At 37.5% G+C, this 25624-nt stretch overlaps 1 long non-coding RNA gene across 1 annotated transcript; it reads left to right on the forward strand.

Annotated features, from left to right (window-relative positions):
• The first annotated feature begins 11409 nt into the window (after positions 1–11409).
• Positions 11410–25193, forward strand: LOC145804743 (uncharacterized). The gene is made up of 3 exons (XR_014347118.1): positions 11410–11615; positions 12504–12590; positions 24965–25193. It is a non-coding gene; the product is annotated as an uncharacterized LOC145804743 (long non-coding RNA).
• The last annotated feature ends 431 nt before the right edge of the window (positions 25194–25624 follow it).

Here is a 25624-nt window from a genome sequence, read left to right on the forward strand (position 1 = left end):
TCCTCTTTCTTCATATTTGAGTTATAGGATGTGTTAGGCAGGTTTGTTACAGGTTGGTTGTGTTTGGGAGCCTAGTGTTGCTGCCCAGAATTTTGGACCTTCGCTCGAGCGAGGAGTTGGTCGCTCGAGCGAGAGTGGGGTTCGTGTCTGGTGGGTCGAGCCAGAGTGGCTCGCTCGAGCGAGCGGTTGCACCTGGTTCTGGACCTGAGAGCTGTCTTTCTTGGCTCGAGCGAGCTTCCTTCGCTCGAGCGGTCTGGATTTTTCTTCGCTCGATCGAGAACTTCTTGGCTCGAGCGAGAGTTTTCTGTGTCTGGTCGCTCGAGCGACCAAGGCTTCGCTCGAGCGAGCATGTTTTATATCAGCGGACAGCAGCGTCAAAAACATCACTTTTTCACTTCTTTTCTTTGATTAAACCCTAATTCCGAGCCTCTCTCTCTCTAAACTTGCACTCTCTCTAAGATTTGATCTCCCTAGAGTGTGAATCTAGCCTAGGGCCTTTGTTAAAATGATAGAGGGTGTTGAGAGCTTCGATTTAATCTGAAAAAGTTTGGATTTGGAGCACGTTGATCTTCGAGTCTTCATCTCCTTTTTGGCTAAAACTTCAAGGTAGGGATAACCTACTCCTCTCTATGGGTTTTGTCTTTAAATTTTGGTATTTTGAGATGTTGGACTTGGTTTGGTAATTTTGTGAAAGTTTGGGGCTTTTGTGTAATTTTACAAAAGTTGGGGTTTTATTCATAATAAACCAAGATGCATGTTTGGCATAGAAAAATGGAATGATTGTTGAATCATTGATGAAAATGGGACCTAAGGGTTAAAATGTTAATTATGGGAATTGACCTGATTACATTGTTTAATTAATTGGGATAATTAATTGAGAAGAATGAAAAAATGAAATGTTGATTGAATATCCATTGTGCATTTATTTTCTGTTTAGAAATAACTGCTTTGGGCTATCGGTGGAGGATAGTCGTGATTGTTGTAGACAATGCATGATGATTAGGCAAACTGAAACTAATCAATGAAATGTGTCATGGAACTTGACGATTGATAGAATACATTAATTGTATGTATTGGGTGATTGTATATAGAACCAATGTGTTTATATACGTTATGTGTAGAGGAGGAGATAGGGGATGTACTCCGCGGTTTAGGGGAAGATAGGGGATGTACCTCTAAACCGGTTAGTGTTGGGAGAAGATAGGGGATGAACTCCGTAGATACAGCTCATATGCTTGTCTAGAAGTGAAGATAGAGCTTATATGCTTATCTTTGTGATGTGTGGATATAGCTCATATGCTTATCTGTGGATATTGTGGATATACATATCTGTTGTAGAATGTGGATATAGCTTATTTGCTTATCTGAGAATGTGGATATTGTTGTTATACATATCTGTTGAGAATGTGGTTAGTGCTTATATGCCTATCCGTTGAAAAAGGGAAAATGAAAGGAAACTTGGACTCATAAGTCGTATGACATAAATATGTGATTTATGTGATTGTATCAGTGTTGGCCATCTATCAATTGCTAATATTTTAGTCATTGTTCATGGTTAGTTTAGTGTATTTCTACTGGGCTGTGGCTCACCCTATATGGGAATATCATTTTCAGGTGCAGGTAGCATGCCACCTCCAAGGACATAGCTGGGAGGCTAGTGGCGGGCATAATTTTGTTGCTTAACTTTTGATGTATTACATGTAACTTCAAGCCAAGGGCTTAATGTGTAAACGAGTTAGTACTCTTTGTTGTAACCAAGTGTTAACTTGGAAAGCTGTAAGCCCGTAGGGCATTTTGTTAAGATGTTAACATGTAATACTTATGTAATAGAACTCTAAGGAATAAAGGAATGTGGTTAGTTTATATGTAAATGCATGTTTTATCTGATGGGCTTAATGTTGTTATTTTGAGGGCGTTACAACTTGGTATCAGAGCGTACCGGGTTCGAATACTTTGGGTACGTGGGAAGTGATTAGTATCACAATGGGTTTGTCTCGCTTGATAGAGACTTAGATGTAGTATCATATGCTATGTGCTTAATTGATAACATGCTTATGTGACTATGTGGGTATGGGATTTAATTTCTAGGATGTTGATTGGATCCTTGAGTTTCTGGGAGTCTTGTTGGAAAAGCACTTGATCAATGCTGTTTCTAATCGGAACTCTAGTAACGCCTCGGGACTATCATTATCCGGAAATGAAATTCGTAAGTGCTTATGTGTTTATGTGCTTATGTGGAGTGAATTACAGTTGTCCATGCATTGGGACGTGAGTGTTTAGTTTCGGCACATTTATGAATGTGCTAACGTTCTGTGTTGCCTTTATTAGGATGTCAGGACGAGGAAGAGGTGCTAGGTGTGGTAGACCTGCGAGGCAGGAAGTACCATTACCGGGTGAGATTCCGGCAGTGCAGGAGGGAGTTGGGCAGGCCAATGTGGCCGAGCCAGTAGGTCAGCAGGCTATGGGTGCCTTGGCCAGCGAGATAGCAGGAGCTTTGGGTATTCTTAGAGCTGGGAATCAGGCAGCTGAGATAGGGCCTTCTTTCTTGAAGAGGGAGTTTTTCCGGTCTAATCCGGATGAGTTTATCGGGGATCCGAAGGAGCCACTGAAGGCTGATGAGTGGTTAGAACAAATGAGTAAGACGTTCGAGATGCTTGGCATCGAGGACGGAGCACTGAAAGTGACCTTGGCGTCCTTCCAGCTGAAGGGACATGCGGGTCAATGGTGGAAGTACGAGAAGGCTCGTGTGGGCGGTACTTGGGAGGCGTTTCTGAATGCTTTTAAGGAGAGGTTTTTGTCTGCAGCAGCTAGGGAGAAGCTGAGGGATCAGTTTAGCCGGCTTAAACAGCAGGGCTTGTCAGTGGCCGAGTTTGAGGCTACTTTTACCAGTCTGTCCAGGTTTGCACCGGAACTGGTGGCGTCTGAGGAACGCCGTTGCTATGAGTTTGAGCGGAAGTTGAGGCGGGGCCTCAAGTTGAGAGTTGGTGGGTCTTACATCCGAGAGTATAGACACCTAGTTGATGCTGCTGCTCATATGGAGATTATGATACAGGAGGAGGAGGAAGAACAGAGAGGCTCCAAGAGGAGCCAGGATAGTCAGAGTGATGGCAGGAGACAGAAGGGTTATAACCCTCAGCAGTCTCAGGGTGCAGTCTCTAGATCGACCTTTCCAGTGCCGAGTGTAGGCTCGGGGAGAGGCAGTCAGGGGGAATTCACTTGTTACAAGTGTGGCCAGCTGGGTCACAAGGTTTCAGTTTGCCCGCAGAAGGGTGGGGGTCAGAAAGCTGCTTCTTCTTCAGCTAGACCGCAGAGTCAGAGTTTGGGCAGGGGGCAGCCCTTGACTTGTTATCAGTGTGGACAGCCTGGGCACCTGAAGAGGTTTTGCCCACAGTTGAGTGCCACTTCGGGAGCGTCTGGTTCTAGGCAGACGCAGGGTTTTCAGCCAGCTCAGTCTGTGCAGGCCTCGAGGGCCAATCCGGGAGTTTCGTCATCCTAGTCTGTGCAGCAGTCTTTTGCTCCGAGAGGTGAGCAGGTAGACCAGGGGCCTACGGGGCGCGTGTATGCTGTTACCGCGCAGGATTTAGTACCGGCTCCATCAGTAGTGAGAGGTACTTTTCTGTTTTGCAACTCAGTTGCTAATGTGTTGATAGACACGGGTGCATCTCATTCTTTTGTATCTGCTGCATTTGCATTTGTTTTGGAATTGGAGTTAGCACGGTTAGCATCTCCTATTTGTGTGGTATCGCCTTTGGGTGGTGAGTTGATTCTGAAACAGGGTGTTAGAGGATGTGATATAGAGGTCGCCGACTATAGGCTTCCTTTTCCGTTTGTTGTCATGCCCATGAAGGGCTTTGATGTTATTTTGGGTATGGACTGGCTATCGTCATACCGGGCTGTTATTGATTGCTACCGCCAGAGGGTCACGTTATGTACCTTGAGCGGGGAGTGGTTCCATTTCTTGGGAGACCGGGGTGGTAGTGTTTTTCCACCGGGGTATAATTCGCGAGGGCGAAGTGAGCTTAGTAGTCTACTTGCCAGCTTTGAGAGTGGTGAGAGTGGTGAGACCCAGTTTGTGTTGCCGAGGGTGGTTTGTGAGTATTCGGATGTTTTTCCCGAAGATCTTGTTAGTTTGCCACCTCACCGAGAGATAGAGTTCTCTATTGATTTAGTGCCTGGTACGGCGCCGATTTCTATGGCACCTTATCGTTTTGCTCCAGCAGAATTGGTTGAGTTGAAAGTTCAGCTCCAGGAATTGCTCGATAAGGGCTTTGTTCGCCCTAGTGTTTCGCTGTGGGGAGCGCCGGCCCTCTTTGTTAAAAAGAAAGATGGTGCCTTGAGATTGTGTATAGACTACCGGAAGTTGAATCGGGCTACGGTTAAGAATAAGTACCCTATGCCCCGTATAGATGATTTGTTTGACCAGTTGAAGGGTTCCCGTTGTTTCTCTAAGATAGACTTGAGATCGGGTTACCATCAGTTGAGGGTCAGGGAGGAAGATATTCCTAAGACGGCATTCCGTACGCGGTATGGCCATTACGAGTTTCTGGTGATGCCATTCGGGCTTACCAATGCACCGGCAGTCTTTATGGACTTGATGAACCGGATTTTCCGGGAGTTCTTAGACCGATTTGTGGTTGTTTTCGTGGACGATATCCTTATCTATTCGTCTTCTGAGGAGGAGCATGAGGCACACTTGAGAGTGGTGCTTGAGTTACTTAGAGCCCATAGGCTGTATGCCAAGTTTGGGAAGTGTGAGTTCTGGCTGAGGGAAGTCATATTCTTAGGCCACGTGGTATCCGGGGAAGGGGTGTCTGTTGATACATCCAAGGTTGAGGCAGTGCAGGATTGGGCACAGCCTAAGAGTGTGTTTGAGATCCGCAGTTTTCTGGGATTGGCTGGGTATTATCGTCGGTTTGTGAAAGATTTCTCCAGGTTAGCGTCACCGTTGACTAGACTGACTCGGAAGGGAGTCAAGTTTGTGTGGAGTGAGACTTGTGAAAAGTCGTTCCAAGAGTTGAAAGTTAGATTGACCACCGCTCCGGTGTTGATTATTCCGGAGAGAGGGTTGGGTTATGCAGTTTATTGTGATGCCTCACGAGAGGATTTGGGTTGTGTGTTAATGCAAGAAGGGAAAGTGGTAGCTTATGGCTCACGTCAGTTGAAAATACACGAGAAGAATTACCCCACACACGACCTAGAGTTAGCAGCAGTAATCTTTGCCTTGAAAATCTGGAGGCACTACCTTTATGGTGAGAGGTTCGAGGTGTTCTCGGACCACAAGAGTTTGAAGTATTTGTTTACACAGAGAGACTTGAATTTGAGGCAGAGGAGATGGATGGAGTTCATCGAGGATTATGATTTTGAGTTGCATTATCATCCGGGAAAGGCCAATGTTGTGGCTGATGCCCTTAGTAGAAAGACCATTGGTGAGGTAGCTTGTATAGCCATCCGGGAATGGGAGATGTTGGGAGTACTTGGCGAGTTTGATTTGCTACTGGGCGAATCTGTCGAGGCTGCGGCCTTGTTTTCTGTTGTTGTGCAACCTACACTTGTGACTAGAGTGTTAGAGGCACAGAGAGGTGACCTTGAGGTAGAATCCCTCCGAGAGAAGATTTCCAGTGGGAAAGTTGAGAAGGGTTTGACGGTGTATCCCGACCTGAGTGTGAGATACCGAGACCGTTTGTTTGTACCGGAGTCTTGCCGAGAGGAGGTACTCCGAGAGTTTCACCATTCGCGCCTTGCGGTGCATCCGGGAGGTACTAAGATGTATCAGGATTTGGGTCGCCAGTTTTGTTGGCGGGGTATGAAGAGAGATGTGGCTGTTTTCGTATCGAAATGCCTTACTTGCCAGCAAGTGAAGGCCGAGCATCAGAGGCCAGCATGTTTGTTGCAACCCTTGCTTATTGCCGAGTGGAAGTGGGAGCATGTCACTATGGACTTCGTTGTAGGTCTTCCGAGGACTCAGCGGGGTAGTGATGCTATTTGGGTGGTTGTAGACCGGTTGACTAAATCGGCGCACTTTATTCCTATGCGCGTGAGAGATTCGGTAGATCATCTTGCCGACTTGTATATTCGGGACATAGTGAGATTGCACGGGGTCCCAGTGACGATCGTCTCAGATAGAGATCCTCGTTTTACTGCTAGGTTGTGGCAGAGTTTGCAGAGTGCCTTGGGCACTAAGTTGACCTTTAGTACGGCTTATCATCCTCAGACTGACGGGCAGTCCGAGCGTACTATTCAGATCCTCGAGGATATGCTTCGGGGTTGTGTCCTGGACTTCAGTGGGACGTGGGAGAGGCACTTGCCATTGGTAGAGTTTGCCTACAACAACAGTTTTCAGTCTAGCATCGGTATGGCACCGTTTGAGGCCTTGTATGGCCGACCGTGTAGGTCTCCAGTTTGTTGGGCCGAGGTGGGTGATGCACCTTTGTTGGGTCCGGAGTTGGTTAGGGAGACGACGAAGAAAGTTGAGCTTATCCGTAGGAGGCTTGTTACAGCCCAGAGTCGTCAAAATTCTTATGCTGACCGTAGGAGGAGGCCTTTGGCGTTTGAGGTAGGTGATCATGTCTTTCTGAAGATATCACCTAGGCGGGGTCTGATGAGATTTGGGAAGAGTGAGAAGTTATCCCCTCGGTTTATTGGTCCTTTGGAGATCCTTGAGAGGATAGGTGAAGTTGCTTATCGGTTAGCCTTACCGCCGCAGTTGTCCGGAGTGCATGACGTGTTTCATGTGAGTATGCTTCAGAAGTATGAGCCAGATCCATCACATGTATTGGATTGGACCGATTTAGAGGTAGATGAGGATGCCTCGTATGAGGAGAGACCGGTTCGGGTCTTGGATAGGCGGGATCAGGTCCTGCGTGGCAAGACCATTCCTTTGGTGAAAGTCTTGTGGAAACATCACGGAGTGGAGGAAGCCACTTGGGAACGTGAGTTGGGAGTCCGTGAGAAATATCCGGACTTGTTTGTTGATGTGTAATCTTATAGTTAAATTTTACATTTTGTTGAACTTAAGAGCTTTTATATATGTCTTAAGTTGTGAAACATTGAAAATGTTTTGATTATTGGAAGTATGTTTTGGAACTTGCCTCATATGGAAGTTGAATGTGACACTATATATGTTGAATATATTGTTGAAATTGGAAAGATAGTGCATAATGTTGATGCATGTTGAAAATACATATGTTGTTTACATATTGTGATATGTCTCTTGTTAAAGGGATGGGTTGACCGGTAATGGGTCGAATTGTTGAATGTTCAAGTGTAACATTGTTTAAAATGGAGGAAAACCTGTTTTGAAAACTTGTGCTTAATTTTGGGGGCGAAATTCTTTAAGGGGGGGAGGTTATAGCGATCCCGGGTTTACCTTTGTTGTACAGTGATCCGGACATGTGTCCGTGGATGTTGGTAGTTGGTTATTATCGTGTTTACATTCCTCTTTCTTCATATTTGAGTTATAGGATGTGTTAGGCAGGTTTGTTACAGGTTGGTTGTGTTTGGGAGCCTAGTGTTGCTGCCCAGAATTTTGGACCTTCGCTCGAGCGAGGAGTTGGTCGCTCGAGCGAGAGTGGGGTTCGTGTCTGGTGGGTCGAGCCAGAGTGGCTCGCTCGAGCGAGCGGTTGCACCTGGTTCTGGACCTGAGAGCTGTCTTTCTTGGCTCGAGCGAGCTTCCTTCGCTCGAGCGGTCTGGATTTTTCTTCGCTCGATCGAGAACTTCTTGGCTCGAGCGAGAGTTTTCTGTGTCTGGTCGCTCGAGCGACCAAGGCTTCGCTCGAGCGAGCGTGTTTTATATCAGCGGACAGCAGCGTCAAAAACATCACTTTTTCACTTCTTTTCTTTGATTAAACCCTAAATCCGAGCCTCTCTCTCTCTAAACTTGCACTCTCTCTAAGATTTGATCTCCCTAGAGTGTGAATCTAGCCTAGGGCCTTTGTTAAAATGATAGAGGGTGTTGAGAGCTTCGATTTAATCTGAAAAAGTTTGGATTTGGAGCACGTTGATCTTCGAGTCTTCATCTCCTTTTTGGCTAAAACTTCAAGGTAGGGATAACCTACTCCTCTCTATGGGTTTTGTCTTTAAATTTTGGTATTTTGAGATGTTGGACTTGGTTTGGTAATTTTGTGAAAGTTTGGGGCTTTTGTGTAATTTTACAAAAGTTGGGGTTTTATTCATAATAAACCAAGATGCATGTTTGGCATAGAAAAATGGAATGATTGTTGAATCATTGATGAAAATGGGACCTAAGGGTTAAAATGTTAATTATGGGAATTGACCTGATTACATTGTTTAATTAATTGGGATAATTAATTGAGAAGAATGAAGAAATGAAATGTTGATTGAATATCCATTGTGCATTTATTTTCTGTTTAGAAATAACTGCTTTGGGCTATCGGTGGAGGATAGTCGTGATTGTTGTAGACAATGCATGATGATTAGGCAAACTGAAACTAATCAATGAAATGTGTCATGGAACTTGACGATTGATAGAATACATTAATTGTATGTATTGGGTGATTGTATATAGAACCAATGTGTTTATATACGTTATGTGTAGAGGAGGAGATAGGGGATGTACTCCGCGGTTTAGGGGAAGATAGGGGATGTACCTCTAAACCGGTTAGTGTTGGGAGAAGATAGGGGATGAACTCCGTAGATACAGCTCATATGCTTGTCTAGAAGTGAAGATAGAGCTTATATGCTTATCTTTGTGATGTGTGGATATAGCTCATATGCTTATCTGTGGATATTGTGGATATACATATCTGTTGTAGAATGTGGATATAGCTTATTTGCTTATCTGAGAATGTGGATATTGTTGTTATACATATCTGTTGAGAATGTGGTTAGTGCTTATATGCCTATCCGTTGAAAAAGGGAAAATGAAAGGAAACTTGGACTCATAAGTCGTATGACATAAATATGTGATTTATGTGATTGTATCAGTGTTGGCCATCTATCAATTGCTAATATTTTAGTCATTGTTCATGGTTGGTTTAGTGTATTTCTACTGGGCTGTGGCTCACCCTATATGGGAATATCATTTTCAGGTGCAGGTAGCATGCCACCTCCAAGGACATAGCTGGGAGGCTAGTGGCGGGCATACTTTTGTTGCTTAACTTTTGATGTATTACATGTAACTTCAAGCCAAGGGCTTAATGTGTAAACGAGTTAGTACTCTTTGTTGTAACCAAGTGTTAACTTGGAAAGCTGTAAGCCCGTAAGGCATTTTGTTAAGAAGTTAACATGTAATACTTATGTAATAGAACTCTAAGGAATAAAGGAATGTGGTTAGTTTATATGTAAATGCATGTTTTATCTGATGGGTTTAATGTTGTTATTTTGAGGGCGTTACAAATTTGGTGTTGGTGATGTGTAAAATTGTCTCTGTGATGTGTCTAAAGAAATTTGGAATTTTCTCTGTGATATATCCAAAGAAATTTGGAATTTTCTTTGTGATGTGTCTAGAGAAATTTGGAATTGGAATTTTCTCTGTGATATGTCCAGAGAAATTTGAAATTTTCTCAGTGATTTGTCCAGAGAAATTCTCTATATCGATGTTGAGGGACTTTAGGCATTATAAAAATATCGATTATCCATTATGCTATAAAATCTTAGTATCAGGGATCTTAAAAAAAAAAAATCCCCATGATATTTTTCTTCATACATGATCTATAATGAAGCATGAATTGAATTCAATCTCTACCACATATATCCGTTTGTGGATAAATTTGGGGTGCCAAATTCTGAGACCTAGTTTTTTTGTAAAAATAATAGTCCATTTGGTTTGTCTCCAAAAACATGTTTGGTTGAAAATTTTTTAATTTTTTTTTTTCAAAATCACTTATTTTTCAACTACACATTAATAATCACTTTTTCATTCTCTTTTCTTTTTCTCAATCACTTTTTTCTCTTACACCCATTTAATCAACTACAAATATATATATATATATATATATATATTAAATCATCCCAAACTCCAACATTTGAAAATTATTTTCAAAATATATAATTAAACAAATTTTCAAAAATTTTAAATTCTTTTCAAAAATTTATTTTTAAAATAATATGTCAAAAACACAAACCCTATATTTGCTTCCTTTTCGTTTCTTCTCTCTCTCTCTTGGTACATCGAAGACGGACTTGGTTCTCCGGCATTTACTGGATTCCCAGGCAAACCACTCCGGCCACATGGCACAGCCGGAGATCGGTGAGCTTAGCTGCACCTGATAAATTTTCCCAATTTTCTCTATTTGGCATTCTCACTCAATTCATGCTTTTATATAAGTAGGTGATTGGTTACATTTCTTGCAAAATCGCATGAGATTCTCTACAGATTTCGTGGGTTTTATTTTCCTGTTCGTTTCTATCTAAACTCGTTTATGATAAACATTAAAACCCACCAAATTCATTCAGATTCACCAATTCAACTTTCCTGATTTCTTTCTATTTGATTCCACATTTTTATTTATTATTATTTTATTTTTTTTTCCTGTGATTTTGCTGAGATAAGTGAGGATAACTGGATGTGTAGTTGTTGAGAAATAGTTTGTTTTTGTTAGAAAATGTAATTTAAAATTGGATTTCCTAGGAAAAAACACATGCCTTGTTGGATATAAGCATTTTGCATTAGATGGTTACCATGTTAGGTAGAGGCTGTCTTGCTGAGATATGTAATTGGGAGGTTTTGACAGGCTAGGTGCAGGCAATGGAGATAGTAGGGGCTAGGTGCAAGTTAGGTGTCAGTTGAGAATCGTGTGCCTCAAGCTTCGATTCAGGTAAACAATTTGATTCAAATTTTAACTATAATTTACGTTGCTTGTTGTGGTTGATGATTTATCTCAATTAGATATATGAATCTCTTGAGTTTCGAATTCTAATTCTAAGCTCTGTATAATCTGAACCCTTAGGTTCCTGGAGAATCATGTTCTAGTTTGATTCATAATGTTTGTTATTGAACTCAAACTGTTACACGGTAATCATTAATTATTATTGTTGCTCCCATTCAAGGTGTTTCTCTTGTAGACTTTGGATTGTTGAGTTTTGCACTAGTTCTTGGGATATCCATGGTTATATGACATGATGCACGGACATGGACACGAGACACGACATGGATACGGGAATACGTAAATTTTTAAAAAATAGGGAATACAACATGGTGAGAACACGTTTAATATATATAATTTTATTTATTTATTATGTGTCTAAAATAAAAAGAAAAATTATTAATTTTTATACAATTACAATAATAATAAAATTAATAAACATATTTTTTTAATTTTTTTAATAAAAAATGAGTTTTTTTAAATAAAAATAATTTATTTTACGAATTTTAGGTTTAATAAAAATAAGGATAAAAAGAGAAAAAAGAAAAAAAAAAAAGAGAGGGGAGAGAGAGAGAGAGAGAGAAACGGGTGAATCATAAAAAGGGGGAAAGAAAATAAAAAAAGAGAAACAAAAGAGGGGAAAGTGAAATGAGAGAGAGAGAGAATAGGCGAAGAAGAAAAGGGAGGAGAAGGAGAAGAAGATGAAGACAGAAGACGAAGACGAAGACGAAGACGAAGAAGAAGAAGAGAGCAGACGAAGAATACCTCAGCTTCTTCAATTGATCTGAACAGGTTAGGGCTCCTCTCCTCTCCTCTCCTCTCCTCTCCTCCCTCGATCTCTTTCTCTCTTTGTCTCATTCTCTCTTTGTCTCTGTCTCTCCAACAGTTAGGGCTTCGATCCACCTCATGCGTGTCATTTGCATTCGATTCGTAGATGTTGGATTTGAGATCAAACTACTTTTATTGGTTTGGTTATTTATTGTTGTGGCCTAATCAAATATGGACTTGGCTGATGTTGTTTTTGATTTGAATGACTTTGATCTGGATTGAACAGATGCAGATCCCGAGCTAGCTAATTCGAAATGCTACAATCTAGAGTTTCTGGTCTCTTATATTTAGGGCTTTGATTTGGTGTTGACCTAGAGTTCTCTGTACTATCTTTTTCCTTTTCTTTTCTATCTTTCTTTCTTTTTCATTTAAAAAAAATAAAAATAAAATTAGCTAAACATTTAATAACTGATGTTAAATTTTTTTGTATAATTCCAAAAACAGAGGATGATTACATAATTACCATAAAGCCATAGTTTTATACGCAAATATTTTTGTTTTTGGGTTGATTTGTTAGCTTGCTTTTTATGAATCCATATTAAGAAATTAGACCAAGTTATGAGCTTTCTCTCTACATTGAATTGGCTTTTCCTCGAGCTTCTTATGGGCTCATTAATTTGGCAACAAAGGGATTATGATGGGTCAAACAGATTATTGTCATGATGATAATATGTTAGTTTAAACAGATTTATCTCATCTCATGCTTACGTTTCCTGTAGAGCCGATCTTATATTTGTGTTGTTTACTCTATTCTGGGTGGTATGACCTCACTTTTCTTATAAAAATACAATGACATTCACCATATGTTGTTGGTCCTTATCGAACATCTCTTTAATATTGGATTCATTGCAGGGTAGAAATGTCGATGCCTTGATTTTGTATTGACAATCTGTGCCCTCTCTGTCTCAGATCCAAATATGATTTTCCTTTGCCCTATAGGTATGTGTATGTATTGTTTCTATCGATTTTGCTGTCAATCCTACTTTCTGAATGTGTTTTTGTTTAAGTGGAAGTGTTTTAGCTTTTCATTGAAGTGGATAGGTGAGGTTGTTAACCATAATTTGATTCAATTTACACTTCTTCTATGCGTCTGCAACATAATAAGACTTGATTCTTTTACACTTTCATTTTTGATTTAGATAGTAAACTTGAAGATCTAATGATAAACTTTTGGTGAAAATCCAATAAAATTTTAGCACATTTTGCAATAGAGTTTGAAGGCAATGATTTATTGTGCTCCCCTAGCACAACTTCAAGAAATTTGACTTATTTTGAATTGTTTCAAGTGTCTCTTCAACTAAAAAACGTATAGAAAACAGTAGGTTAAAATAGAATTCAGCATAGTAGTAAAACAAAACACAACCTAGTTTGAGATTTATTTAAAATTCATTTATTGGAATTTTCTTCTATTGCACAATATACTAGGCTCATGGAGGGATGGCCTGTTAAAATTTCATGAAATTACGAGGTAGAGAACTATTTTTAAAAATTCATCAAAGTCAGGCCTCTGCACAATTTAAATTCTACACAATCATGAAAACTCACCCCCAAAATAGCTATGCTTTTGCTTTACTAAAGCCTCTTTTCATTCCATCTTGTAAACATGATTTAAACTACATAAAAGATCAATAAATTCATGCTTGAAACAATTTAACAACAAATTAAAAATTGAATTGAAAAATTTACCGACTAAGAACTTTTTGTCAAGCTCTCTAGAAATTGAGTGAAGTTCTGCTTGAGGACTTGTACCTCATCGTGTTTCGAATTATTTTACAGGGGAAGTGTGGTATTGAGAAACAACCTTTTTATTTATTTATTATTTATTTATTTTTTTTTTTTGGGGGGGGGGGGAGGGATTGCTCTAATTGAGACTAGGTGAGGCACAATTTTTAAGGTCACAATTTTTTGGATAAGGAAAATTGCTTCTACGAATCATCTTCTTCCTTTTATTGGTGCTTTCGCTCTTTCCAAATATTTAGTTAATCGTGAATAGTACAGTAGAGTCCAATTATATCTTTTGTGCTTGTATAGTATTTTGGTCCTTGACTCAAATCTTTGAAGCCCTTTTAATTGTGTCTCTTTGTGATGGTAGCTGTTAAGACATAATTGATAGTAACCTAAATCATTTTGAACCGAAATGACGCAGAAGTGGCTTCGGCAGAGATGGCACTAGTGTTGGAGAAACATGTGTTAGAATCTGCTTCTCTTGATTCTGTTGTTAATGCCATATTTTTCTTGTTACCAGATATATTCTTGGTGTTATATGGAAATTTCCATTTTGTGGGGTGTCCAATAATTATCCACTTTGTTTTATTTATTTATGTATTTATATATTTTTTGATCATTCCCTTGTGGAATGAGAGGTATATTGATAGTAATAATTGATGTACCTCTTTGTGACCAAACTTACCTTTTGCATAGAGAGCATTAGCACCTTCCAAACTACGGCAGGATGCCCTCCTTTCTAGGATTGTATCATTGCCTCTTTGAATTATTTGGTGAATTGTAGATCTCATTTCTAAATTAGGACAGGGCAACCCTACCCCCCAAATAGGCATGAATGCAAATTATGTGCATATGTGATATTTTGAAACTGATTTGATTTGGTTCCAGAGATCAACAATCAGAAAGATTGTGATTTCATTCCCAAAATTTGGTGAGTTTGATATGGCAGTGATTTGATTTTGTTGCAATCCTAGTTATTTGGGGCAATGATCCAATTACAAAGATTTAGGGGTTCAATCTAGGCAGTGAATTCATGTTTTGATAATGATTTGAGTAATCAGTAATAAATTAGGGGGGTTGTTTCCCAAAAAGAGAAACTTTCCAACTTAAGTAGAGCCTTGGAGGTTGTGGAAGGTGTTTGATTGAATAAGAGTCTTTAAGACATTTGACTTTAGGGGGGAATTTCAACTTTTATGAAAAGTGGTAGATAAGGAAGTGGTGACCAAATCTTCAATTTTGAATAAAATTTCAAATCCCCCCAAAAGATAATTGACTAAGGAGACAATTGTTTGATTGGATACTTGGAATAAAATCCAAAGCTCGTTGGGAGGAAAGAATTTTGAAAGAAAACTCGAGTAGACTTTTAGAAATTATGAAAAGTTTTTGATCGGACGGAAATCTTTAGGTTTTGACTTTAGAGGGAATTTGATTTTATGTAAAAGTGTTAGATGAGGAGGTCATGACTGAGTCTCTCACTTTGAAATGAAATTTTGAATTTCCTTAGAAGACATTTGACTATAAGGTAACTGTTTGATTGATTTCTTCGAATAAGATCTTAAATTCCTTGTAAATTTTTTGAAAATAAAATTTGAGTAGAGTTTGGAAGTTATGGAAAGTTCTTTTCATCGAGTAAAAATCCTTGGCCCATTGACTTTGAGGGAACCTTAATTTTGTGGAGAAATGTTAGACAAGGAAGTGATGACCAAGTCTCTGATTTTGAATAAAATTTTGGTTCCTCCGTAAGATATTCGGCTAAAGGATGATTGTTTGATTGATTCCTCGGAATAAAATCCGAACTCAAAACATTTGAAGAAAAAGAGGAAATGAAAACGTTGAAAATTTAAATAAAAAAGGGCACTTTATTTTGAAAAAGGATTTAGAAAAAAAAATTGAAGTTGAAATTTGATCACGCACTTTTGAAAATAAATTGGGACAATTTTCGGGAAATAATAAATAATGGAAAGGCAGTTGTTTAGATTGATCACTCTGGTAGGAATCATTAAAATTCCTCAAAATTGCCTTGGTTGGGCAACTATCACCCAATGGGTGATGAGGACGACTTCGAGATCTGACGGTAAGTGTGAAACAAAATTGACTAGGTCCATTCACCTATCCTCATGTTTGTTGCATAATATCCCCGGACACTATTCATGGGTTATGTTATGTCAACAAGGCAAGCATCAGATTATGCTACTAGTACTGTTTGATCATTCCATTGTGGAAGGAGTGTTATATTGATAGTAATAGCTGATGTACCTTTTTGTGACATAACTTACTTTTTGCGTATAGAGAGCATTAGCACCTTCCAAACTAGGGCAGGATGCCGTCCTTTCTAGGATTGTGTTATTGCCTCTTTGAATGATCTAGTGAATCGTAGATCTCATTTCTCAATTAGGACAGGGCAACCTTGCCCCCAAATAGGAATGAATGCAAATTATGTGCTTATGTGATATTTTGAAACTGATTTGATTCCAGAGATCAACAATCAGAAAGTTGTGATTTCATTCCCAAAGTCTGGGGAGTCTGATATTGCAGGGATTTGATTCTGTTGCAATCCTAGTTCTTTGGGGGCAAGGATCCAATTACAAAGATTTGGGTGTTCAGTCTAGGCATTGAATTCATATTTGATAATGATTTGAGTAATCAGCAGTAAATTAGGGGGGTTGTTTCCCAATTCGGAAGAATTTGAGTTTGAATTTGGGTTGTTACCTTAGTGATCAAAAAAGAAAAAAGAAAGAAAGAATTTTTGCCTTTTTAAAATTTAAATCTGCAATAAAACATGTGATTAAAGAGTAACTTTTAAAAAAGAGAAACTTTCCAACTTAAGTAGAGCCTTGGAGGTTGTGGAAGGTGTTTGATTGAATAAGAGTCTTTAAGTCATTGACTTTAGGGGGAATTTCAACTTTTATGAAAAGTGATAGATAAGGAAGTGGTGACCAAATCTTAAATTTTGAATAAAATTCGAAATCCCCCCAAAAGATAATTGACTAAGGAGACAATTGTTTGATTGGATACTTGGAATAAAATTCAAAGCTCATTGGGAGGAAAGAATTTTGAAAGAAAATCATAGTAGAATTTTAGAAATTATGAAAAGTTTTTGATCGGACGGAAATCTTTAGGTTTCTGACTTTAGAGGGAATTTGATGTTATGGAAAAGTGTTAGATGAGGAGGTCATGACCGAGTCTCTCACTTTGAAATGAAATTTTGAATTTCCTTAGAAGACATTTGATTTTAAGGTAACTGTTTGATTGATTTCTTCGAATAAGATCTTAAATTCCTTGGAAATTTTTTGAAAATAAAATTTGAGTAGACTCGCAAATTATGGAAAGTTCTTTTCATCGAGTAAAAATCCTTGGGCCACTAACTTTGAGGGATCCTTAATTTTATGGAGAAACGTTAGACAAAGTAGTGATGACCAAGTCTCTGATTTTGAATAAAATTTTGGTTCCTCCGTAAGATATTCGGCTAAAGGATGATTGTTTGATTGATTCCTCGGAATAAAATCCGAACTCAAAACATTTGAAGAAAAAGAGGAAGTGAAAAATTTGAAAATTTAAATAAAAAAGGCACTTTATTTTGAAAAAAAAATTGAAGTTGAAATTTGATCATGCACTTTTGAAAATAAATTGGGACACTTTTCGGAAACAATGAATAATGGAAAGGCAGTTGTTTAGATTGATCACTATAGTAGGAATCATTAAAATTCCTCAAAATTGCCTTGGTTGGGCAGCTATCACCCAATGGGTGATGAGAACGACTTCGAGATCCGACGGTAAGTGTTAAACAAAATTGACTGGGTCCATTCACGTATGCTCATGTTTGTTGCATAATATCCCGGACACTATTCGTGGGTTATGTTATGTTAACAAGGCAAACATCAGATTATGCTACTAGTACTGTTTGATCATTCCCTTGTGGAAGGAGTGTTATATTGATATGTACTTTTTTGTGACATAACTTACCTTTTGCATATAGAGAGCATTAGCACCTTCCAAACTAGGGCAGGATGTCGTCCTTTCTAGGATTGTATTATTGCCTCCTTAAATGATCTAGTGAATTGTAGATCTCATTTCTAAATTAGGACTGGGCAACCCTGCCCCCAAATAGGAATGAATGCAAATTATGTGCTTATGTGATATTTTGAAACTGATTTGATTCCAGAGATCAACAATCAAAAAGTTGTGATTTCATTCCCAAAGTCTGGGGAGTCTGATATTGCAGTGATTTGATTCTGTTGCAATCCTAGTTCTTTGGGGGCAAGGATCCAATTACAAAGATTTGGGTGTTCAGTCTAGGCATTGAATTCATATTTGATAATGATCTGAGTAATCAGCAGTAAATTAGGGGGGTTGTTTCCCAATTCGGAAGAATTTGAGTTTGAATTTGGGTTGTTACCTTAGTGATCAAAAAAGAAAAAAGAAAGAAAGAATTTTTGCCTTTTTAAAATTTAAATCTGCAATAAAACATGTGATTAAAGAGTAACTTTTAAAAAAGAGAAACTTTCCAACTTAAGTAGAGCCTTGGAGGTTGTGGAAGGTGTTTGATTGAATAAGAGTCTTCTAAGTCATTGACTTTAGGGGGAATTTCAACTTTTATGAAAAGTGGTAGATAAGGAAGTGGTGACCAAATCTTAAATTTTGAATAAAATTCTAAATCCCCCCAAAAGATAATTGACTAAGGAGACAATTGTTTGATTGGATACCAAACCAAACCAAACGAAGCCTTAAGTCCCATCAAATGGGGTCGGCTACATGAATCCTTCTTCTCCACGCGGCCCTATCAAAGGCCATTTCATTAGTCAAATTAAGTAGATTCATATCTCTATTTATAACGCTAGTCAACGTTAATCTAGGCCTACCCCGTCCCCTAACACTTCCATCTACCGTTACAGCATCGCATCTCTTCACTACTGCCTCTGTTGGTCTCCGTTGAATATGACCAAACCATCTCAAACGATTCTCTCTCAACTTATCTTCTATCGGTGCTACTCCTACCCATTTTCGAATACACTCATTCCTAATCCTGTCCTGTCTAGTCTTACCACACATCCATCTTAGCATCCTCATCTCAGCCACACTCATCTTATCTACATGTTGTTTCTTAGTTGCCCAACACTCCGTCCCATACAACATAGCTGGTCTAATAGCCGAGTAGACTTTTAGAAATTATGAAAAGTTTTTGATCGGACGGAAATCTTTAGGTTTTTGACTTTAGAGAGAATTTGATTTTATGGAAAAGTGTTAGATGAGGAGGTCATGACCGAGTCTCTCACTTTGAAATGAAATTTTGAATTGCCTTAGAAGACATTTGACTATAAGGTAACTGTTTAATTGATTTCTTCGAATAAGATCTTAAATTCTTTGGAAATTTTTTGAAAATAAAATTCGAGTAGAGTTCGGAAATTATGGAAAGTTCTTTTCATCGAGTAAAAATCGTTGGGCCACTGACTTTGAGTCTTAATTTTATTGAGAAATGTTAGACAAAGAAGTGATGACCAAGTCTCTGATTTTGAATAAAATTTTGGTTCCTCCGTAAGATATTTGGCTAAAGGATGATTGTTTGATTCATTTCTCGGAATAAAATCCGAACTCCTCAAAACATTTGAAGAAAAAGAGGAAATGAAAACTTTGAAAATTTAAATAAAAAAGGGCACTTTATTTTGAGAAAGGATTTTGAAAAAAATATTGAAGTTGAAATTTGATCACGTACTTTTGAAAATAAATTGGGGCACTTTCCGGAAACAATAAATAACGGAAAGGCAGTTGTCTAGATTGATCACTCTGGTAGGAATCATTAAAATTCCTCAAAATTGCCTTGGTTGGGCAGCTATCACCCAATGGGTGATGAGGACGACTTCGAGATCCGATGGTAAGTGTTAAACAAAATTGACTGGATCCATTCATCTATCCTCATGTTTGTTGCATAATATCCCAGACGCTATTCGTGGGTTATGTTATGTCAACAAGGCAAGCATCAGATTATGCTACTAGTACTGTTTGATCATTTCCTTGTGGAAGGAGTGTTATATTGATAGTAATAACTGATGTACTTTTTTGTGACATAACTTACCTTTTGCATATAGAGAGTATTAGCACCTTCCAAACTAGGGCAGGATGTCGTCCTTTCTAGGATTGTATTATTGCCTCTTTGAATGATCTAGTGAATCGTAGATCTCATTTCTAAATTAGGATAGGGCAACCCTACCCCCCAATAGGCATGAATGCAAATTATGTGCTTATGTGATATTTTGAAACTGATTTGATTCCAGAGATCAACAATCAGAAAGACTGTGATTTCATTGCCAAAGTCTGGGGAGTCTGATATTGCAGTGATTTGATTCTGTTGCAATCCTAGTTATTTGGGGCAAGGATCCAATTATATAGATTTGGGGGTTCAATCTAGGCAGTGAATTCATATTTTGATAATGATTTTAGTAATCAGTAGTAAATTAGGGGGGTTGTTTCCCAATTCTGAAGAGTATGAGTTAGAATTTGGGTTGTTACCTTAGTGATCAAAAAAGAAAATTTTTTTTTTTTTGGCCTTTTTAAAATTTAAATCCGCAATAAAACATGTGATTAAAGAGTAACTTCTAAAAAGGAGAAACTTTCGAACTTAAGTAGAGCCTTAGAGGTTGTGGAAGGTGTTTGATTGAATAAGAGTCTTTAAGTCATTGACTTTAGGGGGAATTTCAACTTTTATGTAAAGTGGTAGATAAGGAAGTGGTGACCAAATCTTCAATTTTGAATAAAATTCGAAATCCCCCCAAAAGATAATTGACTAAGGAAACAATTGTTCGATTGGATACTTGGAATAAAATCCAAAGCTCGTTGGGAGGAAAGAATTTTGAAAGAAAATCCGAGTAGAATTTTAGAAATTATGAAAAGTTTTTGATTGGACGGAAATTTTTAGGTTTTTGACTTTAGAGGGAATTTGATTTTATGGAAAAGTGTTAGATGAGGAGGTCATGATCGAGTCTTTCACTTTGAAATGAAATTTTGAATTTCCTTAGAAGACATTTGACTACAAGGTAACTGTTTGATTGATTTCTTCGAATAAGATCTTAAATTCCTTGGAAATTTTTTGAAAATAAAATTTGATCAGAGTTCGGAAATTATGGAAAGTTCTTTTCATCGAGTAAAAGTCCTTGGGCCACTAACTTTGAGGGAACCTTAATTTTATGGAGAAATGTTAGACAAGGAAGTGATGACCAAGTCTCTGATTTTGAATAAAATTTTGGTTCCTCCGTAAGATATTCGGCTAAAGGATGATTGTTTGATTGATTCCTTGGAATAAAATCTGAACTCCTCAAAACATTTGAAGAAAAAGAGGAAATGAAAACTTTGAAAATTTAAATAAAAAAGGGCACTTTATTTTGAAAAACGACTTACAAAAAAAAATTGAAGTTGAAATTTGATCACGCACTTTGAAAATAAATTGGTGCACTTTCCGGAAACAATAAATAATGGAAAGGCAATTGTTTAGATTAATCACTGTGGTAGGAATCATTAAAATTCCTCAAAATTGCCTTGGTTGGGCAGCTATCACCCAATGGGTAATGAGGACGACTTTGAGATCCGACTGTAAGTGTAAAACAAAATTGACTGGGTCCATTCCCCTATCCTTATGTTTGTTGCATAATATCCCGGACACTATTCGTGGGTTATGTTATGTTAACAAGGCAAGCATCAGATTATGCTACTAGTACTGTTTGATCATTCCCTTGTGGAAGGAGTGCTATATTGATAGTAATAGCTGATGTACCTTTTTGTGACATAACTTACTTTTTGCGTATAGAGAGCATTAGCACCTTCCAAACTAGGGCAGGATGCCGTCCTTTCTAGGATTGTATTATTGCCTCTTTGAATGATCTAGTGAATCGTAGATCTCATTTCTCAATTAGGACAGGGCAACCTTGCCCCCAAATAGGAATGAATGCAAATTATGTGCTTATGTGATATTTTGAAACTGATTTGATTCCAGAGATCAACAATCAGAAAGCTTGTGATTTCATTCCCAAAGTCTGGGGAGTCTGATATTGCAGTGATTTGATTCTGTTGCAATCCTAGTTCTTTGGGGGCAATGATCCAATTACAAAGATTTGGGGGTTCAATCTAGGCAGTGAATTCATATTTTGATAATGATTTGTGTAATCAGTAGTAAATTAGGGGGGTTGTTTCCCAATACTGAAGAATTTGAGTTGTTACCTTAGTGATCAAAAAATAAAAAAGAAAGAAAGAAAGAAAGAATTTTTGCCTTTTTAAAATTTAAATCCGCAATAAAACATGTGATTAAAGAGTAACTTCTAAAAAACAGAAAGTTTCCAACTTATGTAGAACCTTGGAGGTTGTCGGAGGTGTTTGATTGAATAAGAGTCTTTTAAGTCATTGACTTTGTTTAGGGGGAATTTCAACTTTTATGAAAAGTGGTAGATAAGGAAGTGGTGATCAAATCTTCCATTTTGAATAAAATTCGAAATCCCCCCAAAAGATAATTGACTAAGGAGACAATTGTTTGATTGGATACTTGGAATAAAATCCAAAGCTCCTTGGGAGGAAAGAATTTTGAAAGAAAACCCGAGTAAGATTTTAGAAATTATGAAAAGTTTTTGATCAGACGGAAATCTTTAGGTTTTTTACTTTAGAGGGAATTTGATTTTATGGAAAAGTGTTAGATGAGGAGGTCATGACCGAGTCTTTCACTTTGAAATTAAATTTTAAATTTCCTTAGACGACATTTGACTATAAAGTAACTGTTTGATTGATTTCTTCGAATAAGATCTTAAATTCTTTGAAAATTTTTTGAAAATAAAATTTGAATAGAGTTCGAAAATTATGGATAGTTCTTTTCATTGAGTAAAAATCCTTGGGCCACTGACTTTGAGGGAACCTTAATTTTATGGAGAAATGTTAGACAAGGAAGTGATGACCAAATCTCTGATTTTGAATAAAATTTTGGTTCCTCTGTAAGATATTCGACTAAAGGATGATTGCTTGATTGATTCCTCGGAATAAAATCCGAACTCCTCGAAACATCTGAAGAAAAAGAGGAAATGAAAACTTTGAAAATTTAAATGAAAAAGGGCACTTTATTTTTAAAAAGGATTTTAAAAAAAAAAAATTTGAAGTTGAAATTTGCTCACGCACTTTTGAAAATAAATGGGGGCACATTTCGAGAAACAATATATAATGGAAAGGCAATTGTTTAGATTGATCACTCTGGTAGGAATCATTAAAATTCCTCAAAATTGCCTTGCTTGGGCAGCTATCACCCAATCGGTGATGCGGATGACTTCGAGATCCGATGGCAAGTGTTAAACAAAATTGATTGGGTCCATTCACGTATCCTCATGTTTGTTGCATAATATTCCGGACGCTATTCGTGGGTTATGTTATTTCAACAAGGCAAGCATCAGATTATGCTACTCGTATTGTTTGATCATTCCTTTGTGGAAGGAGTGTTGTATTGATAGTAATAACTGATGTACCTTTTTGTGACATAACTTACCTTTTGCATATAGAGAGCATTAGCACCTTCCAAACTAGGACATGATGCTATCCTTTCTAGGATTGTATTATTGCCTCTTTGAATGATCTAGTGAATCGTATATCTCATTTCTAAATTAGGACAGGGCAACCCTACCCCTCAATAGGCATAAATGCAAATTATGTGCTTATGTGTTATTTTGAAACTGATTTGATTCCAGAGATCAACAATTAGAAAGATTGTGATTTCATTCCCAAAGTCTGGGGAGTCTGATATTGCAGTGATTTGATTCTGTTGCAATCCTAGTTATTTGGGGCAATGATCCAATTACAAAGATTTGGGCGTTCAATCCAGGCTGTGAACTCATATTTTGATAATGATTTGAGTAATCAGTAGTAAATTAGGGGGGGTTGTTTCCCAATTGTGAAGAATTTGAGTTTGAATTTGGGTTGTTACCTTAGTGATCAAAAAAGAAAAAAGAAAAAAAGAAAGAATTTTTGCCTTTTTAAAATTTCAATCCGCAATGAAACATGTGATTAAAGAGTAACTTCTAAAAAAGAGAAACGTTCCAACTTAAGTAGAGCCTTAGAGGCTGTGGAAGGTGTTTGATGGAATAAGAGTCTTTAAGTTATTGACTTTAGGGGGAATTTCAACTTTTATGAAAAGTGGCAGATAAGGAAGTGGTGACCAAATCTTCAATTTTGAATAAAATTCGAAATCCCCCCAAAAGATAATTGACTAAGGAGACAATTGTTTGATTGGATACTTGGAATAAAATCCAAAGCTCCTTGGGAGGAAAGAATTTTGAAAGAAAACCCGAGTAGAATTTTTGAAATTATGAAAAGTTTTTGATCAGACAGAAATCTTTAGGTTTTTTACTTTAGAGGGAATTTGATTTTATGGAAAAGTGTTAGATGAGGAGGTCATGACCGAGTCTTTCACTTTGAAATTAAATTTTAAATTTCCTTAGACGACATTTGACTATAAAGTAACTGTTTGATTGATTTCTTCGAATAAGATCTTAAATTCTTTGGAAATTTTTTGAAAATAAAATCCTAGTTATATTCAAATTTTGTTAACATAATTCATAGGGTGAAGTACAATTTATATTTTACAATTGACCGTTGCTAATGCAATATAGAATCAACCATAAAACCAACCACATAGTCATGTGTTGCAAAAGCTTTTGTGGTTGGTTATGTGGCTGAGTTTTCATCTTGTCGATCTGGATTTGCTATTTTGACCCATAGAGAGATATAATGATGAGGGTTTTTGTTTTCACCAAGAGAAATGTATAGTGATGAAGGCCTTTCATTTGTATAATGACAGAGAGTTTGTTTTTTTCTTCATGTTTAACCTTTAACTATACGAGTATTTACTTTTTCTTTTGCCATTTTCTTTGTTATGATGCAGAGAAAGGGCAAAGTATAATGATAACTATTGAGAGATATAATAATGATAGGGTAGTTTGTTTTGATATGTATGAAATACAATTTAAAGGGAGATCATTTTTACCTATTTTTGCTTTTTCCAATTTCCTTTATAACATTGTTTTTATTTTTATCTGATATATACATTGTATATAAAAAAAAATGAGGCCCCCTTTTATGCAGGGCATTGGATAAACAAGTTGTCGATTCAGTTAATTTACTCGTATGTTTATCTGTAGTTAGCAATTTGTGCATTGTCGTCTTGTGTTTGAATTCCCTTTTCGTGACTCTGGCACCTATATAGATGTGGAAGATTCTAAATTATATTTTTGGTGGGTTGAAGGTTCTAAATTATATGTGGGTGATTTGTTTGTATTCTATCATTATATTTAGAAGAAATATATGGTGTTATGAGAAAAACTAATATAAATAGATGGAAACATGAAGGATATGTAACAACTCTAGGAAATAAAAGAGGGCCTTGTTAGGTAATAGAAGTTTTTTTAGACTGAAACCATTGTTTTACTTGTTTTATAATGAAGTTTCTTTAAACTGGCTACATTGTTTACAAGTTTGTCAGGCTGTATTATTGCTCATTTGCATTCATTCGATTGATAAAGCTTTTCACTCAGGGTGTTGTGGACAGAAAATCATGGCTGCTTATGGAATTTCAGGACATTTTTATTGGATTTTCATGGAGAAACATTTCTGATGCTCCTTGTCATCGCATCTTCCATTGCCGTGTGGTTTAACTAGATCTTCACAAAGACACATTGTGGTGAGGTTTTCTTTTGTTGGTTTACAAGTACATGTAGAAAAGATGTGAAAAAGTTTAATATTGCACTCTAGTACACAACTTATGGGCTTATTACTAATGTGATTAAAGCTGCTTTGGTTTGCAAATTCAATGTCATGTTTAAATGTTTGTTTTTGCATCTTTCATTTGATCTTCACATTTGTCTCTGTTTGTTGAATATCACTAGCTTTCTTCATTGTACTGTTTTTAGTTTCCTTCTGATGATTCAATGGTGCTGAGGTCAAGCCCAGCCAAAAGCCCCCATCCTGAGGTTTAAAGTTGCATTATCAATTGTCCCCACTCACCATTAGTTAACTTAACAGTCAACTACCAATTTTCGCTAATGTAAGTGGATTACTTTTTTTAAATACCAAATTTACCCTCACATTCTCTCCCTCCTTTCACTGTATTTCCTTTCTCACTTAATACAAACAACAACCATCACTCGTTGGTCCCTCCACCTCCCCCCATTACACATCAATGCACCTTCTCCTTTCTAGCACCTACCAACTCATCACCGCCACAACTCAACCATGTC

Source organism: Camellia sinensis, chromosome 12 (assembly GCF_055761805.1).
Source record: "Camellia sinensis isolate YWXY chromosome 12, ASM5576180v1, whole genome shotgun sequence".
Taxonomy (NCBI): Eukaryota; Viridiplantae; Streptophyta; class Magnoliopsida; order Ericales; family Theaceae; genus Camellia; species Camellia sinensis.